Genomic DNA, 19,124 nt, shown 5'->3' with positions numbered 1-19,124 from the left:
GTCCACTGAAAAGTCTACAGTTACCACTAATTGTATTTTAAGTTGTAACTTTTATACACCTAAGGATTGGTGCGCTCACAGAATAATCATAATAAAACATCATGCAAAATATTTGATCACCGTTGTAACTCCATTTTCCGCATACCCAAAACCAATACGATTGTGTGTTTTGATCTAAATGGAAAGCCTCAGGGTCAAGGTCACTACCTCACCAAAAGTAGTAACTTAAAATCACTGCGCCATATAATGATTTAGTTATAAATCTGAGGTTTTCTTTTTAAAATGAAAGCTGAAAGTTAGGTATAGAATACGTTTCTTGCAGAATGTTACGATGGTCTTGTATGAATTTCTGAGCTATAAAATGAGTTTTTAATTTATTTTTTTTAACCGTAGCATGTTTTGTGTGTGGGGAAGGGGACACATTAACAATTTACATGTGTAGAATGGAATTTTCCACTCCAACAGTTAGTTGATCGTGCTTCCATTTGCGGTCTTTCTTTTACACGAGTGATCTGTTCGGACGTTATCACTGAAAAGGTGAATTTTGACAGTTTTATTTTTAGTCTTGCAGTACAAGGCAATAGAATGCTTGTTTCTTTTTCATCTTACGCAAACACTACAAAATATGAAAGTATTTTTGGCTAATATTTTGCAACCATGGTCAATTTAGCTTGAACTTTTGATAGAATCTACGGTCAGTCATTTTGCCCCGCCCCCGCTCCGTCCGGTGCGGTAGTGATGTCCCGTTGCTCGTGCGCTGCAGCAGAGACCCGCGCGACCTTCAGCCAGTACAGTCGCTGTTCTTTTACCAGCGCAGTTATTCTCATCTTTCCGGTGTGTTCTTGATTTTTTTTTTTTTCCATTGTGTCCTATTTCGCCATATCAAATACCCAAAATGTATCATATTATTTATATTAAAGTGAATAATCAATTCAGTCATCATAACTTGGCATTTTTAACCCAAGCAATCAAAAAGAGAATTTTTATTCAATATTTTCACTCGTCTGTGAAGGAGGGGCTTTAATTCATGTAGTTATTTTATATGTAAATCAATTTTACAAAAGCATTTGAATTGTAATCAAAAAATTTCTGCAGTGGAGGCCAGATAAAGCAAGATACTATATTCTTATTAAACATGACAAAAGAAACATTGAGTGTTAGGTAAATGCAACAAAAAAAGTAAAATTAGAAAATTATTTTTTGACCATAATGTCCCAAATGAGAGCCCAGTTTCTGAGATGGACCCATATACGCAGAGCCATGGCCTCACTTTCGTTTATAAATGCCTTGAGACCTCAAGAATGGCACAGGAATAGTTTTAAGCCCTAACAATAAATCTAATATAGTAATTTTTACGATTAAAGTGATTTCATATACAGTGGGGCAAAAAAGTATTTAGTCAGTCACCAATTGTGCAAATTCTCCCACTTAAGATGAGAAAGGCCTGTAATTTTCATCATAGGTATACCTCAACTATGAGAGACAAAATGAGGGAAAAAAAAAATCCAGAAAATCTTTTTTTTTTTTTTTTTAAAGAATTTATTTGCAAATTATGGTGGAAAATAAGTATTTGGTCAATAACAAAAGTTTATCTCAATACTTTGTTATATACCCTTTGTTAGCAATGAGAGAGGCCAAATGTTTTCTGTAAGTCTTCACAAGGTTTTCACACACTGTTGCTGGTATTTTGGCCCATTCCTCCATGTAGATCTCCTCTAAAGCAGTGATGTTTTGGGACTGTCGCTGGGCAACACGGACTTTCAACTCCCCCCAAAGATTTTCTATGGGGTTGAGATCTGGAGACTGGCTAGGCCACTCCAGGACCTTGAAATGCTTCTTACGAAGCCACTCCTTCATTGCCCCCGGTGGTGTGTTTGGGATCATTGTCATGCTGAAAGACCCAGCCACGTTTCATCTTCAATGCCCTTGCTGATGGAAGGAGGTTTTCACTCAAAGTCTCATGATACATGGCCCCATTCATTCTTTCCTTTACACGGATCAGTCATCCTGGTCCCTTTGCAGAAAAACAGCCCCAAAGCATGATGTTTTCACCCCCATGCTTCACAGTAGGTATGGTGTTCTTTGGATGCAACTCGGCATTCTTTCTCCTCCAAACACAAGTTGAGTTTTTACCAAAAAGTTCTATTTTGGTTTCATCTGACCATATGACATTCTCTCAATCCTCTTCTGGATCATCCAAATGCTCTCTAGCAAACTTCAGACGGGCCTGGACTTAAGCAGGGGGACACGTCTGGCACTGCAGGATTTGAGTCTCTGGCGGCGTAGTGTGTTACTGATGGTAGCCTTTGTTATTTTGGTCCCAGCTCTCTGCAGGTCGTTCACTAGGTCCCCCCGTGTGGTTCTGGGATTTTTGCTCACTGTTCTTGTGATCATTTTGACCCCACGGGGTGAGATCTTGCGTGGAGCCCCAGATCGAGGGAGATTATCAGTGGTCTTGCAGAGACTCAGATTGTTTTGCAGGTCAAGGGGCCCACAGGGCCCCTCCTGGGGGAAAAAACGGGCCCATTTCTACAATGGGGGGCCCAGTGATTATCCTTCAGTTGAAGCGAACCTAGTGAGTGAAGCGAGCCCAATGAACAGCTGGGGCAGCCCAGGGGCTTTTTTTTTTTTTGGTATAAGAAGCCATATGAAGCAATGTAGATGACAAATCAATGCTTCAACCAAATATATTGAGATATTGTTTAATCAGTGGCAGTATTTTGGAATTCAACCACAGGCCACTATATATCACATCTATATTATCTCCTCCTTGTAAATTATAATTTTATTTTAACTTGTTTTCAGTTTGGTGTAGGTCTTTAGTAGTAGTCACCAGTGGTGGTAGTTATACATGTCAACCTTTGGTCAATCAAACCTGTATAACCAACCTCCAAAATCCGTATTTCCCTTATAAAATCCAAATTAAAATAATTTACCTGAAATTTGAATGATAATTAGCAATGATGTATCCCAGTTACTTTTTATTCAATATTAATAACAATAAACCTTCAGAATGAATACAAAGTATTTTTCCAGTCTCACCTGTGAAAGGTAATCCCATGTGATCTCGTTTGGACGGTAAACCTGTGGGTACAGTTAAACGCAGCACATGAATGAGGCATCTTTATTCTCGGCTACTGTCTAGACCTTGGGTGGCCAACCCGCGGCTCGCGAGCCGCATGCGGCTCTTTGCCCGGTGTCATGCGGCTCTTACGTTCATATCGAATTTTATTTTTTTATTTTTTTGTGCGTGCGCGCTTTGCTTGAGTTCAGTATGGTATTTTCGTCAAATACATCTTCGCTTTGCTTGGGTATATTATGGTATTTTCAGGTCATGTCAAATGCGCATGTGCATGAGATAATCGCTAAGTTTTTGGGCAAGGTGTATCTTGTGTCAAGTAGCCTCTCAAAATGGCAATGAAAAAATGCACAGCAAAACGAAAATATGAAGACGAACATAGGACATTTTTAACAGAGTGGGAGAGTTTATACTTTTTTTTTGTTGAACGTAATGGCAAGCCATTCTGCCTTATATGTCAGTTTCAGTTGTCATTAGCTCATTTCAAAGCTTCCCGCCTCCCTGAATAAGCAAGGAGCCAGATATGCAACACTAATTGAAAACCTGCACGAAAGCTTTGTAACCCGGTTCCGTGATATACAACTGAAAAGGCCACAGGTTACATTCCTCGTCGACCCATTCAACGCGGAGATGGACTGTTTGAAAGCCCCGCTTGTCACGGATGAGGCTGCGGCTGAGTTGGAGATGATCGATCTTCGTGAGGAAGACCAACTGAAACCTGTTTTGAGGGCAGGCACCATTGAGTTTTGGAAAAGTGTGCCATTGGAAAAATACCCGAATGTGAAACGGGCTGCGCTTAAGATACTGTCAATGTTTGGGTCAACATACGTCTGCAAGTCTCTGTTCTCTACCATGAAACGTGAAGTTAAAGCATCGTTCTGTTCTGACTGAAACCCATGTGAAAGAACTGCTTCGAATGGCAACGATGGAATACAAGGCAGATTTGAAGAGGATTGTTCAAAGCAAGGAATATCAGAAGTCCCACTAAGCAACATGCATAGTAAGTGCACACAATATTGATTGCTGTAAATGACTGGCCTGTGGTATTAGTACTGACTGAAGGAGTAAATTTCTCTCATGTTGGCATGTGACATTTACTATTAATCTGGCTGAGCAGAGGTGCGTGTGCGTCTGTGTGAGAGAGAGAGAGAGAGAGAGTGAGTGAGGGGGGGGAGGGCGATGTTCATGTGTGGTCATGTGTATGGTGTGGCTTTTTTTTGGTAATGCCATGAGTCCAACTAAGCAGCATGCATAGTAAGTGCACACAATGTTCATTGTTAAAAATGACTGGCCTCAGCCTGTGGTCTTAGTACTGTAGGAGTAAATATGTTGGTGTGTGACATTTACTATTAATCTGGCTGAGCAGAGGGGTGTGTGTGTGTGTGTGTGTGTGTGTGTGAGAGAGAGAGAGGAAGGGATGGGTGATGTTCGTGTGCCCATGTGTATGATGTGGCTCTTTGCGGTAATACAGTAAAAAATGTGGCTCTTGGTCTCCAACTGGTTGGCCACCCCTGGTCTAGACGCTATACCAGAGACGGCTGAAGAATCTCCACTTTGCCCCATCCAATATGGCGGCGAGGATGACTTATGATTCTACGCAGAAGGCGGCGTCTATATTTATATGTCTATGACTTCACGGTTGGCGGGATTCTCGCAATGCGGTGTGCGCATGATCAAAAGTGGAACGAAGTCTCGCTACCACAACGCGCGATTTCATAAGACTCTTTACTGGCTGTCTGTGGTGTACAGTACGTTTATCATCGTGGGAATTGATTATAGCTCTAAATATTGAAATTTTTTTAAAGAATCCGTATAACTTTATTTGTACGCTCGTATACTACGTTTATTGAATCAAATCCGTATAAAATACGGACATTCCGTATAGGTTGACATGTATGGGTAGTAGCTGTTGTAGTAGTTGATTGTTGCAGTAGTAGTTGTTGTAAATCTAGTATGACTACCTTGGGTATCAGTTTTTTCAGGTGAATGTACTCTCTGCCGAAGAATGACAAAATAAATGTATTTTTCTTTTTTTTTTTTTCTTATCCATGTTTTCTTGTCTCTTTCGAATACTCGTACATAGACCGTAAGACGCCACCTAGTGAAAGACTTGGATCAGGTTTTACTCGCTTGGGACGCTACAAACGGGGCGGCGTAAATACACGAATGGGTCCGAAGTATATTCAATATGGCGGCGGTCAAAACAAATTCATCCGATGCTGAAATCTGTTGAATATCCAGATAATTATGTTGGAAGTTGTGTATTTGTGCAACATTTTCGATATTGAGACCATGAAGTCAAGTAATACCAGTCCCCCCAGGATTTCGTGGGCCTTTTTTGTGATTGTTGTGGGCTAAAATGTCTGCTGCAGGGGTTTTCCAAAAAATTGCGGTGTTTTTTAGGTTTTTGTTGCGATTACATTGCGGGAGAAAGTGAAAGTTGCGAGAAATTGTTGCGATTTTCTCTTTTTGTGATTAAAATTGAGTATGTTAAATTTTCAGTAATAACTTAATAACTATTGATTAAAAAAACAGACACTGAGAAATGGTCCTATAAACATCTTTACCGATATAAAAGATTACCAGGACTACAAAAATGCAGAAAAATAGGCTTTACTTATCCAAATGCACCTGTTGGTTCAAAAGTTAAAGTGCAGAGAACCTCACAGCACAACATGAAGTTACCTTAAAATATAATATAAATGCCTCAGCTTTCATGTAAGAAAAAAAACTATTAATACTAGTACTGTGGCGGCACGGTGGTGTAGTGGTTAGCGCTGTCGCCTCACAGCAAGAAGGTCTGGGTTCGAGCCCCGTGGCCGGCGAGGGCCTTTCTGTGCGGAGTTTGCATGTTCTCCCCGTGTCCGCGTGGGTTTCCTCCGGGTGCTCCGGTTTCCCCCACAGTCCAAAGACATGCAGGTTAGGTTAACTGGTGACTATAAATTGACCGGAGGCGTGAATGAGTGTGAATGGTTGTCTGTGTTTATGTGTCAGCCCTGTGATGACCTGGCGACTTGTCCAGGGTGTACCCCGCCTCTCGCCTGTAGTCAGCTGGGATAGGCTCCAGCTTGCCTGCGACCCTGTAGAACAGGATAAAGCGGCTAGAGATGATATGAGACTAGTACTGTGTGTAGGCAGTCTCTCCTGAAGACTAAATTAAACAATTATAAACTAATAAAATAAGTGGCTCAGGCTTCATAGAAGGAAAAAACAATTTGAACAGAATCTCACAGTATGATGCTGAAGCTGCCTAAACATTGGAAAATAAAATATCATTTTGGCAAAAATGTTGGCATCCATTAATTTCTTGTATTAAGTAAAAAAAAAAAAATTGTGTGCACAGTCCTTCACTATAGAGATCTTGCAGTCACGTGACCGGAAAGTACACAACCGCCATCTTGTCGATCAAAAACACCGCTGAATACTGCTGCACTCGTGTACAGAATGGATCAGTTTCAACCGACGGACTACATGGCTCATTTTTCTAATGAACAGATAACTATATATATATATATATATATATGTGTCTAAAATAAACGATCTACAGATTTGTGACCCTTATGGCTTACCGGACGGCGTTTTCACGACCGGATTTTGAACTGCCAGCGGAATACCCGGACGTGTATAATTACCTCATTAACTTTCCCTCGCTGTTCAGTGGTGAAGCACTGTGTGCTTATAAATCTCTGGACAGTTATCTCTACAGAAATTCAGGATTTGTCAGCGACTCAGATGTGGCATCTTGTAAACAAGGATCCTCATTGGACGGGTAAGTCACTTAAGTATTGAGTATAGCACTGACCAGCCGATTATAGAATAGAATAAGGTAATTCCAAATCGTCCGTCTTATTTACATGGATCTGGCGTTGGAGAGGTAGAGGCTTGGCAGTGGAGATTTGAGTAGCTGTTTTCTGAGCTTAGTCAACAGGCCGGCTCTGCAGCCAGCGCTCGAAACTAACGGTGTCCCGACGTCCCGGGGACCATAAAAAATGTCATCGGGACACAAAATTATCATATCTGGGACAATCCCGGGACGATGGAAAAAATAGATCTAGAAAAAAAGTTCTACATTAATATTATTTACAAAGCCGTCACACATACGTAGACATTCACCTAATTTGTCAATTTTAATTTTAAAACGTTAACAGCGAAAAATACATAGTAGCTACACTTTCGATGCACCTGCATCCGTAGGCTACAGAGCAGCGCATTCTGTTCTAGAATCTTCGGCCGGAGTCCGCATTATATGGACTTGGAATGGAATTGCTACCGCACACGCTGCGCCGACTCCTGCCAGAACAAAAATGCTGAAGTGGTTGAAGCGGACCGACCGCGGGGAAGAAACTGAAAGCCCAGACATACTGTAACGTTTCCGGGACCTTCAGGATCCAAAGTGTCATCGCCTGGTCTGCAGGGAACGCTAGCAACTGAATGAACTTAATGAACACTGTTAGACACGTTATAAAATACAACAGGAATGATATTGACGGAAGATACTGTTCAACAGAATAAGTGAGTTTTCTTGGTGTCTTTCTAGTTCAGAAAGTTTAGTCAGTCAGCAGCACAACTAGGCTCGGACCTGCCACTATGCTGATGTTGCTAACATTTGCACCCGGCAGCGAAAGTTCATAAAATGGATAACGGAAAGTTCATAAAAATGGATAACGGAAAGTCCATAAAAATGGATAACGGTAATGGATAACGGAAAGTTCATAAAAATGGATAACGGTAATGGTGAAAATTATAAGTTGGCCTTATAAGTGCCAACAGATATTCAAGGTATAAGTAGATGAAATGAACATAAAAGGGGTCTTATTTTCAACTAAAGTGTACTGCAGATGTAGGGAGTTGAAACATTTTCTGAATGAGCTAGTTGGCCCCTTTTAAATAAACGAGTATCTATTCATACAGTGAGATCGCCAAAGTTTAATAAACTGAAAATGCAATAACTGTAATTTTGAAGTAGATGATGTATAGGACATGTCGCTTGTGTCTTGTGACTTATTGTAAAAATGATATAAAGGGTTCAAAATCGCATAGTTACAAATATAATAGTAACTTCATATGATAATATTAACCACTGGTTATTTCAGAGAGGAAAAAAATGGGGACACTATTGCTTCCATTCGGGACAATACAACACAGAATTCGGGACCACTGGGGGACACACAGAAAAAAAGTTAATTTTGAGCCCTGTCTGCAGCCTCGCTTTTGCTTCCGCTCCCGGCACCGCCTCCTTTGCTTTGCTTCCGATAACAATCCATGGAGACCCCGCTGGTCTCGCTATCTCGTCCGGAGTTTTTTTTTTTTCCTTCGTCCGGAATGTTGTGCATGCGATGGAAATCGCTACAAACCGTCATTTTCTGCTGGAAACCAATGTCCAGTAAGTCCATACGGTTGTAGTGGATATTGAAGTCCGGTACAGACGAACAACACGCAAAAATACACACAAAAAACATAAACGTGCACAGGTAGGGAGAGCTTGTAGCCGCAGCCGTTGTAGTAGAATTGTATATAGTAGGGTTTTCCAGAAGAAAAGGTAGAAGTCAAAGCAGAAGTAGAACCAGAAGTAGAAGGTGGAATATGGCGTTTGACCGACAAGATGGCGTCTGTCACAATCTGGATCGGCTGTGACGTCACATGCAAGTGCTCCATATAAACATAACATGCTTTCAGTAACAGAATTTAAGCCTATATAAACACTGACTCGCACATCATGCAATGTTGCCAGATACTGCTGATGTTTTCCAGCCCAAAACATGTTCAAAACCCGCCAAAATGCACTTAAAACCGCCCAAGTGTGCGTGAAACCGCCCAATCTGGCAACACTGCTCACATGCTGCTTCGCTTGAATGAAAACACGGAAGTAAGGTGGAAGGTAGTTTGTCGACGCCACCTCAAGACGACGCCAACGATTGGTCAAATTTGCGGGAAAGTTGCAGTGATTGGATATAATTGCAACACCGCCCTGAATTCGCGGGGATTGGTTGAATTTGCTTTGAAGTTGCAAATCGCAACATCGTGAAATCCTGGAGGGTCTGTAATACGCCATGAAACATTCCAAATAGGGTATAAAATGTTCGCGTCCATATTGGCCCCTGCCCCTCTCGACAATGCGTTCATTATTCGAAATAGTGCATCTTAGACGCGGGCGCGCCAACAATCTGAGTCTCTGGTCTTGTATGTCTTCCATTTTCTAATAATTGCTCCCACAGTTGGTTTCTTCACACCAAGCTGCTTACCTATTGTAGATTCAGTCTTCCCAGCCTGGTGCAGGTCTACAGTTTTGTTTCTGGTGTCCTTTGACAGCTCTTTGGTCTTGGCCATAGTGGAGTTTGGAGTGTGACTGTTTTGAGGTTGTGGACAGGTGTCTTTTATACTGATAACGAGTTCAAACAGGTGCCATTAATACAGGTAACGAGTGGAGGACAGAGGACCCGCTTAAAGAAGTTGTTACAGGTCTGTGAGAGCCAGAAATCTTGCTTGTTTGTAGGTGACCAAATACTTATTTTACCGAGGAATTTACCAATTAATTCATTAAAAATCCTACAATGTGATTTTCCTGGATTCTTTCCCCCCATTCTGTCTGAGTTGAAGTGTACCTATGATGAAAATTACAGGCCTCTCCCACTTAAAAAGATGAGAGAACTTGCACAATTGGTGGCTGACTAAATACTTTTTTGCCCCACTGTAGGTAGCGGTCTGAGTGAATGACCTTGACGTCCATAACGTCACAACAGGAAATCTATCGGTCTCCTCGCCATTTCCGCTATATTAAAACACAGAGCTGACTGCAACTCCGATCCTCTATCTTGAGCTAATTTATCGCCATGCCATGTAGATGTGTTTTTGGCTGGTGCAGCAACACAACAGAAGGTGGATTTACGAGAAGTTCACGGGCACATTGGGCGCCTATGAAGTGGTCTCTGCTCTGCACATTTTACTGAAGACTCATATAAGACCTCTGATCTGTTGGAATGTTGGCTATAGGGTAATTCCGCCCCAAATCGCCAGATTTAGAAAAATGTTTGCCACTGAGCATCTCAGATTTGCTTCATACTTTCTGGAAATATTGTCAGTGTGCCCAATAAATAGTTTACAAAATTTTAGGCTTGTACCTTCATTAGTTTCTGAGAGATAGGGGCTTTAAAAAAGGGGCGTGGCCCCAATTTCACTGTTGAAACGCGTGCTACAGAAAACGGACCTAACTTCCATAAGTCATTACTTTTTAAACTATTCATGCAAAATACATAATTTTCAAGGATTGTTCTTCAGTGCCAGATGCCTTTAAATACTAAAATAGAAAGTTCACAGTTCAATATTTGCCAAGTTATGGCTTGCTGAAAATCATAATCTTCTATCGTGCTTTGGAGCAACTTTGATGCCCCATATCTCCACATTAAAGCACACCAGACCTTTCAAATTTTCTTTGTTATTGCTCCTGTTATAGTACTCTTTAGGCAACTAGGTATGTGTTCAAAAGAAAATCAAACTTTGATTAGGCTTTAAAAAAAAAAATAATAATGGCCCTTTTCCACTACCCTTTTTCAGCTCACTTCAGCTCACTTCAGCCCGACACGGCTCGCGTTTCGACTACCAAAAACCAGCACGACTCAGCTCGTTTCAGCCCTGCTTAGCCCCTAAAACTCGCACGGTTTTGGAGTGGGGCTGAAGCGAGCCAAACCGTGCCGAGTGAGGTTGGGGGCATGAGCAGACACTCCCCTGTGCACTGATTGGTGAGGAGGAGTGTCCTCACATGCCCACACACGCCCCGCGAGCGCGCTGGGATCTGTAAACACCGTAAACCCGGAAGAAGAATAATTACGAATTACGAGAATTTCTGAAGCCTTATGCGCCTCGCCTCATCTATACGCTCTTGCCAGTATCTGTTGGCGTTGTTGGTGACAGCAAGCCACAGCACCAAGACCAGCAACACTAACGACTCCATGTCCTCCATGTTTATTGTTTACTATTCGGGTCGTGAGACTACCGCTGAAAAGCTCACTGAATCAGTGACGTACAGAGCATCGTGGACGAGTTCGCGGAGCACAAGGCTTGTCGTATGCCCTTCAAATAATGCGCGCAGTAGGCTGTTGATGTTTTATTATGAGCCATGTACAGTATGTCGCCTAATGTTTTTTTGTTTCTGAGTTACATGTTCGTTTGAAGGACTTAATGTACAAAATAACATAGTTGCACCCCGTAGTGTTGAAATTGGTAAACACAGTGCATTCAGTGAGGTTTGCACCGCCCTCCTTTTATTTCTGACTCTTCCTGTCACCGTTGCAACCTCTGAGCGCTCATTCGTATGCCCTTCAAATAATGTGCGCAGTATAGGCTATTGATGTTTTATTATGAGCCATGTACAGTATCCTAATGTTTTTTGTTTCTGAGTTACATGTTCGTTTGAAGGACTTGATGTACTAAATAACATAGTTGCACCCGGTAGTGTTGAAATTGGTAAACACCGCAGTTGCGGACATTTTGTAGCCTAAAATGATGTTATGATAAGCTTTAATAAAGGGCCCGGTCATTTGCCCCGCCCCCGGCCCGGCTCTGACTTGTTCCGCCACTGTCACTGATGTCACTGTTTGCGCTGCTTAACGGCATCACATGACGTCCACCCACTTTCGCTAACTCCACCCAATGTGTCCACCCACTTCCAGCCAGCACGGTTCAGCGCGGTTGTAGTCGAAATGCAACTCCAACAGCCCCGCTCAGCTCGACTTGGCACGGCACGGCTCAGCCGCGTTTGTAGTGGAAAAGCGGCATAAGAGGCTGGTAAAGGTACAAAAAGGGAACAGCTGGAGGACCAAATTGCAACTCATTAGGTCAATTGGCAATAGGTCATTAACATGACTGGGTATAAAAAGAGCTTCTTGGAGTGGCAGCGGCTCTCAGAAGTAAAGATGGGAAGAGGATCACCAATCCCCCTAATTCTGCACCAACAAATAGTGGAGCAATATCAGAAAGGAGTTCGACAGAGTAAAATTGCAAAGCGTTTGAACATATCATCATCTACAGTGCATAATATCAAAAGATTCAGAGAATCTGGAAAAATCTCTGTGCGTAAGGGTCAAGGCTGGAAAACCATACTGGGTGCCCGTGATCTTCGGGCCCTTAGACGGCACTGCATCACATACAGGCATGCTTCTGTATTGGAAATCTCAAAATGGGCTCAGGAATATTTCCAGAGAACATTATCTGTGAACACAATTCACCGTGCCATCCGCCGTTGCCAGCTAAAACTCTCTATAGTTCAAAGAAGAAGCCGTATCTAAACATGATCCAGAAGCGCAGACGTCTTCTCTGGGCCAAGGCTCATTTAAAATGGACTGTGGCAAAGTGGAAAACTGTTCTGTGGTCAGACGAATCAAAATTTGAAGTTCTTTATGGAAATCAGGGACGCCATGTCATTCGGACTAAAGAGGAGAAGGATGACCCAAGTTGTTATCAGCGCTCAGTTCAGAAGCCTGCATCTCTGATGGTATGGGGTTGCATTAGTGTGTGTGGCATGGGCAGCTTACACATCTGGAAAGACACCATCAATGCTGAAAGGTATATCCAGGTTCTAGAGCAACATATGCTCCCATCCAGACGACGTCTCTTTCAGGGAAGACCTTGCATTTTCCAACATGGCAATGCCAAACCACATACTGCATCAATTACAGCATCATGGCTGCGTAGAAGGGTCCGGGTACTGAACTGGCCAGCCTGCAGTCCAGATCTTTTCACCCATAGAAAACATTTGGCGCATCATAAAACGGAAGATACGACAAAAAAGACCTATGACAGTTGAGCAACTAGAATCCTACATTAGACAAGAATGGGTTAACATTCCTATCCCTACACTTGAGCAGCTTGTCTCCTCGGTCCCCAGACGTTTACAGACTGTTGTAAAGAGAAAAGGGGATGTCTCACAGTGGTAAACATGGCCTTGTCCCAACTTTTTTGAGATGCGTTGTCAGGAAATTTAAAATCACCTAATTTTTCTCTTTAAAAGATATAAATTTTCTCAGTTTAAACATTTGATATGTCATCTATGTTCTATTCTGAATAAAATATGGAATTTTGAAACCTCCACATCATTCCATTCCGTTTTTATTTACAATTTGTACTTTGTCCCAACTTTTTTGGACTCGGGGTTGTGTGTGTGCATATATATATAATATATATATATATATATATATATATATATATATATATATATAATCTCCCTTTCACATGACGTCACCGTGCCGCGAGATTTTGTTAGGCGCCATATTGGAAGACCAAGTACATGCACTCGCAATATAAAACAAAGTACGAGCGAGAGTATAGTGACACGACGGATGATAATTCTGGTTATGTGAGTACATTACCAGTTGCAGAAAGGGCACGGTATGTGGAGAAACTGGCTGTGATTGATGGGTTTGACCCATATGATAAGACTCAGAAAAAATTATGTGAATCCAAGCACACAGTTTAATGCAAAAGTTCATTTATATCCCGACCTTGTCAGTTGTCAGATTTATGTTAATGGACCCGGTAAGCTGGTAAATAATATTTATTTTTTTCTTTACCAAATTCTAACAGAAAGCGAGAGCGCCCGAAAGGGAAAACCGAGCCGAGCCGCCTCACGGCTGTAATGCAAATTGCTTTCCTCCTTGGTATACAAGTGCGCTTCCATGGCAGGGAAAAAGAAACTACATTTTGCCACCTATGTAGTCCCCTATTTAAACAAATAGGAGTCATTCAGGATTCAGCCATGTTTTTGCTCTGTGTTTTTACTCGACCAAAGTTATACAGTATTATGAGCTTTAAATTGCATAAATAAAACCATTTGGTGAAACTTTGAAGAAGATATTGTACTGGTTTAAAGTTTTTACCTAACATTTTCATGTCGACTCCAATTAATACACTAGTAGAATCGATGACTAGTTTAGTAGGCCAAAACTTTTTTTTTTTTTCTTCAATTTTTGACTGTACCAACCTGAAAAAACTTGCGACAGTCAAATGGAAAAAAGCAAGCTGGTCATGTTGTACTGGACTAATCTATGACTGAGTATAGTAAGTGATACTAGTACTGATACAATAAAACAGACGACTGTAATCTGGTAGGCAGCACGATTTTATATTATTTCTCCGTGTCGGATACATAAGGAGGACCGGACACCAATTCTGCCATCTGTTTGCTACCCAGACATTGTAAACTATTTGTTGTTTACACCCAGTGCCTACACTGCTGATGACTTGAAAGCCTACAAAGGGTTACAGGCTTACAATTATGTTGTTAGTGGCTTGGTTCATGATATTACAGCTGTTATTAAGAATAACCTACACATAGTTATGGCCAAGGTAATCTTGTTGATATTTATCTTTTAATAATATATCTTTTCAGTTGAAAAATTAATACTTTTTGTTACTATTAAGGTATCCATAATTTAGGTTAATTTATCCAAATTATACATATGTATTTATGATATATGCCTACACAACAACTATATGTTTTATTTATATAATAGGAGGGAGAGCAAGCCCCAAACCATCCTAAATTATTATTATTAAATTGTAGAAGTCTGGGAGGCTTGCTCCTCATACAGTTATCAACTTGAGGCCAATTTAGCATGTTTTAAATCTGAATTTCTTGCGTTTGCTTACCTCAGTGTCCGCCGATCATGCACAGACTTATCCATTATATTCACAGTTTTTTGCCAAGTCTCACACAGGTTTCTTTCAAGTCTACTGTTGGGCCAATAAATCATAAATAAAACAGCTCAGATTTGTTTGTTTAAGTTGTTTGCCACTCCACTTTATTCTCGTGGGTTCACATACCGCTGCCATTATTTTCCCCTAATCACGAGTTTGTTGGTCTTCCAAAATGGCGCAGGGTCTGTGTACTTCCGGTTTCGGGTGACGTCAGTGAAAGGGGTCTATACACATACACACACTTACATACATACATACATACATACATACATACATACGTGTGTGTGTGTGTATATTATTTTTGTTTACCACAAACAATCTTCTGGCAGAATTCTGGTTGGCTATTTCACAACTCTTCATGGTAGAATTGGTAGAGTTCAATTAAATTAGCTTTTTTTTCTTGGCATGGACTTGACTTAAGCACGGTCCATATATTTTCAATAGAGTTAGTCAGGGCTTGTTTTAAGCTTAATATTAGCCTGCTTTATCCTCCACAACCAGCTCTGATGCGTGTTTGGGTTCATTGTCCTGTTGTAACTCCCAGGTCATGTTCAAGTTTCTGATGATTTATGCTGAAGAATTCTGAGGTAGTCCTCCTTCATTATTCTATCCACTTTGTGCAATGAACCAGTTTCACTGGCAGCAAAACAGGCCCAGAGCATGATGATCCTACTACCACCGCCAGCTGGTACAGTGCTCCTCTGTACATGGTGGTCGTTGTGGCCAAACAACTCAATCTTTGTCTCATCTGACTATACAGCTTTTCTCCAGAATGCTTTTTCTTTGTCTGTGTGGTCAGCTTCAAGCTTTAGTTAAGCTTGAAGGTGTCAGTTTTGGAGCAGGGGTTTATTTCTTGGATAGCAGCCTCTTAGTCCATGGTGATCTGAACTGTACAGTAAATAGTGATCCATCAGCTTCCAGTCCATCAGTTATGCTGTGGTGGTTCCCAGGTTGTTCCTGACTATCCAAACCAATTTCCTTTCAGCTGAGGGTAACAGTTCAGGTTTTCTTGAAGCGAAGTGGTTTGGCAAAGTGATTACACCTCACAATAACTTGGATACAGTTGTTTGAACTGATCTTGGAATTTGCAGTTGTTTTAGAAATGGCTCCTAGAGACATTCCGGAGTTGTGTACATGTGCGATCCTCTTTCTCAGATCTGCACTGAGCTCCTTGGACTTTGCCATTGTATTGTGTGTTGGTCAATCCAATGAGTGCTGTAAACAAACCCTTTTTATGAAGGCACAGAGAAGCTACCAGCTGTAGTCAATCATGATCACTAACAGGAAGTTAAGAGACCTCGGCCTTGTCTAGATAAGTCGTTTTGGAAGTTTCAGCACCTCTGAATTAATAATCTAAGTGAGCGTAAGTTTTTGACCCTCTGATTTCAGAAAACCCAAAGACTATTAACTTGTGCACCAAGTTCGTGTTTTTTTTTTTTAATTAAAGATATGCTGTACAATCATTCTGCAACAGAAAAAGAACAGTTCAAAGAGATTACTGAAAGCCCAAATATTGCCATGACATTCATGTCACTGTATGTGGTCAGAAGTTTACGTGTGTGTGAGTGATTTGAGGTGGGTTTTTATTTTTTTTTAATTTTACTGCCTTTGTTTCATACATTTTGTAATGTCTTTATTTTCTAAATATTTATCAACATACCATAGATCTCGGAATGCATTTGAACATGGGGGGGCCACAATCGCAAGAGGGTGTCACCGAAATGTTAGGTCGGACATGATGCATGTAGGATACGTTATACACGGACACGCACGTAATGCTATCAGTCATGACAGCCAGCACAGAACCGCGCAGATTAAAATGCACAAGAAAAGCACCTCGGTGGTAACTCAACTTAAACTGCTTGCTTGTACCAGTACTAAAGCACTATAGAGAGAAACACTGAACACAGAGAAGTGCACTCGGCGGTGCTCGGTCAGAGGAAAGTATGGGAATATGCCTGCGGTTTTGTCAGAGCTGCGCGTGTGTCCACGTGTGTGTGTGTGTGTGTGTTTTTCCACAATATGCCAGCGCAGAAACTGTGCTGTGTACATTTTGCAACATTTCACGCATGACGTATACACGTTGCTCAACGTCAAATATTGGTTTAGGAAATGTTTAAGCAAATGTTTGATTAAATTACAGCATGGGTTGGGTTTAAGCTCGATTTTGTCGACATGTTTTTTGAGTTGAAAAACACTCGTAGGACAACATTTTTATTTTCATCTCATCTCATTATCTCTAGCCACTTTATCCTTCTACAGGGTTGCAGGCAAGCTGGAGCCTATCCCAGCTGACTATGGGCGAAAGGCGGGGTACACCCTGGACAAGTCGCCAGGTCATCACAGGGCTGACACATAGACACAGACAACCATTCACACCTATGGTCAATTTAGAGTCACCAGTTAACCTAACCTGTATGTCTTTGGACTGTGGGGGAAACCAGAGCACCCGGAGGAAACCCACGCAGACACGGGGAGAACATGCAAACTCCGCACAGAAAGGCCCTCGCCGGCCACAGGGCTCGAACCCAGGACCTTCTTGCTGTGAGGCGACAGCGCTAACCACTACACCACCGTGCCGCCCCCATTTTTATTTTATTTTTTTAATAATTTTCAAAAAGTTCCCCGGGCCACGGCCCCCCTGGCCCGGGCGGTTCCGCGGTCTATGCAACATGCCACCATTGTGGCACAGGAGCCTGTGATTGGTGGACCGCTGACAAAGGGTGTCTCCCATTGGTTGTAAATTGTGGCATAAAAATCGTAAACACATACGAGACCCGCTTATTGGCAGTTCACAGACTGAAGCCAAGTGGAGATGTCTGGCGTCTGTTGTTGTACGAAGAAAACTACAGCTACAAAAGCTCTACTACCAGATTACTTGGACAGTCTTAGTCAGAAGGAAGTGCAGGATAGATATTAGAGTTGGGCGATAAATCGATTTTATCGATTAATTCGAATTTACAGTTAAGGACGATGTGTGTGGGTTTTTTTTTTTTTTTAAATGAAAAATCAGTTTTCTCTCAGTTTTAACTTCCGCCACCGACGCTCCCCTCTGCGCATGTGCAGAACGGATCAGGCAGCAGGGACGGATCGAGCACTGACACTATAGACCCTTTTCAGTCATGTGACCTTCGTAAACGCGACCACCATTTTGAACATGTAGTGGACTTCGGCTCGAATTGGTTTGAATGCGAGGAAGGCGACAAACGGAGAACATACAAGAAAAAGGAGCGAGATGCAGAAAACACCTTCGCTATCCAGCGACGTAGGGCATTTACAGGGCGAGCAGAGGGAGAGGTATTTTCAAAAATTGAGGTTGGCAGGCTTGGAGAGCGACGTTTATCTGCTTCTGCCTGGATTGTTTACAGACGTACGGAAGTACACGAAGCCCTCGTCTTTACCTGACTTCGGCCCACATGATCTTTATACCCATGTCGTTAAAAACCCATCGCCATACACAGGTATTGATCTGAAAACTCTTGTTTTGAACACTTATTTGTAGGCAGTGCTTAATTTGTAAAGTGGGAGGTCCCGGATCGCAGAGGATGAGCGGCTCCGGTGCGGAAAAAAAGAGGGGGGGAGGGGGGGTCTGTATCTTACGGTACGGACCCCGGTTATGGACCTCTGGCGACTCGCTTGTTCACAACAACAAATATAGTAGAATTTTTTTTTTTTTTTTTGTCAACCTTTTTTTTAATAAGATTTATTTATAATATCAAAAATCTTATACATTTTTTGCCAGCACTTCTCAGGAGAATAGCATTAATTTTACAGCATGGATGGCGATAACGACAATCTTCACAGCGAAAGCGAGTTTTACTACCCTGAGGAAGAAGAAATAAAATAAAACATTTCAGGAGAAAGCTAAAAACCTGTAACTTGCTAACGCAGAGCAAAAACACGGCTGAATCCTGAATGACTCCTATTTGTATAAATAGGGGACTACATAGGTGGCAAAATGTAGTGTTTTTTTTTTTTCTTCCCTGCCATAGAAGTGCACTTGTATACCGAAGAGGAAGCAATTTGCATTACAGCCGGGAATGAGGATTCAAAATGGCGGCTTAGCTCGGTTTTCCCCTTCGGGTGCTCTCGTTTTCTGTTAGAATTTGGTAAAGAAAAGAATAAATATATTATTTACCAGCTTAAGGTCTGGCTGTATGGTGAAATACCGTGACCTTGGCCTTAAATACTGACCTCGGCCCAGAGGGCCTCGGTCAGTACTTTCAAGACCTCGGTCACGGTATTTCATGATATGGACCGACCTTAAGCTGGTAAATAGTTGTTATTATTATTATTATTATTATTATTTTTGTTTTTCTTTTTGAGGGGGCTATTTTTTATTTTTTATTTTTTTTTT

General features: G+C 41.7%; 1 protein-coding gene across 8 annotated transcripts in view; it reads left to right on the top strand.

Annotated features, from left to right (window-relative positions):
• rnf145a (ring finger protein 145a) overlaps positions 1–19,124 on the top strand; it is a 222,266-nt gene that overhangs the window by 12,812 nt on the left and 190,330 nt on the right. The window contains exon 1 of one of the 8 annotated variants that reach the window (XM_060927562.1): positions 3,565–4,079. The exons of 6 other annotated variants lie outside the window; for them this stretch is intronic. The gene's annotated coding sequence lies outside the window, so the exon portion shown is untranslated. Of the gene's footprint in view, positions 1–3,564; positions 4,080–19,124 lie in introns of those variants that run through there. One more of the 8 variants, XM_060927567.1, reaches the window with a different exon arrangement.

Source organism: Neoarius graeffei, chromosome 8 (assembly GCF_027579695.1).
Source record: "Neoarius graeffei isolate fNeoGra1 chromosome 8, fNeoGra1.pri, whole genome shotgun sequence".
NCBI classification, from domain to species: domain Eukaryota; kingdom Metazoa; phylum Chordata; class Actinopteri; order Siluriformes; family Ariidae; genus Neoarius; species Neoarius graeffei.
Note: the sequence above shows the minus strand (reverse complement) of the source record. Positions and strands in the feature narration are given on the sequence as shown.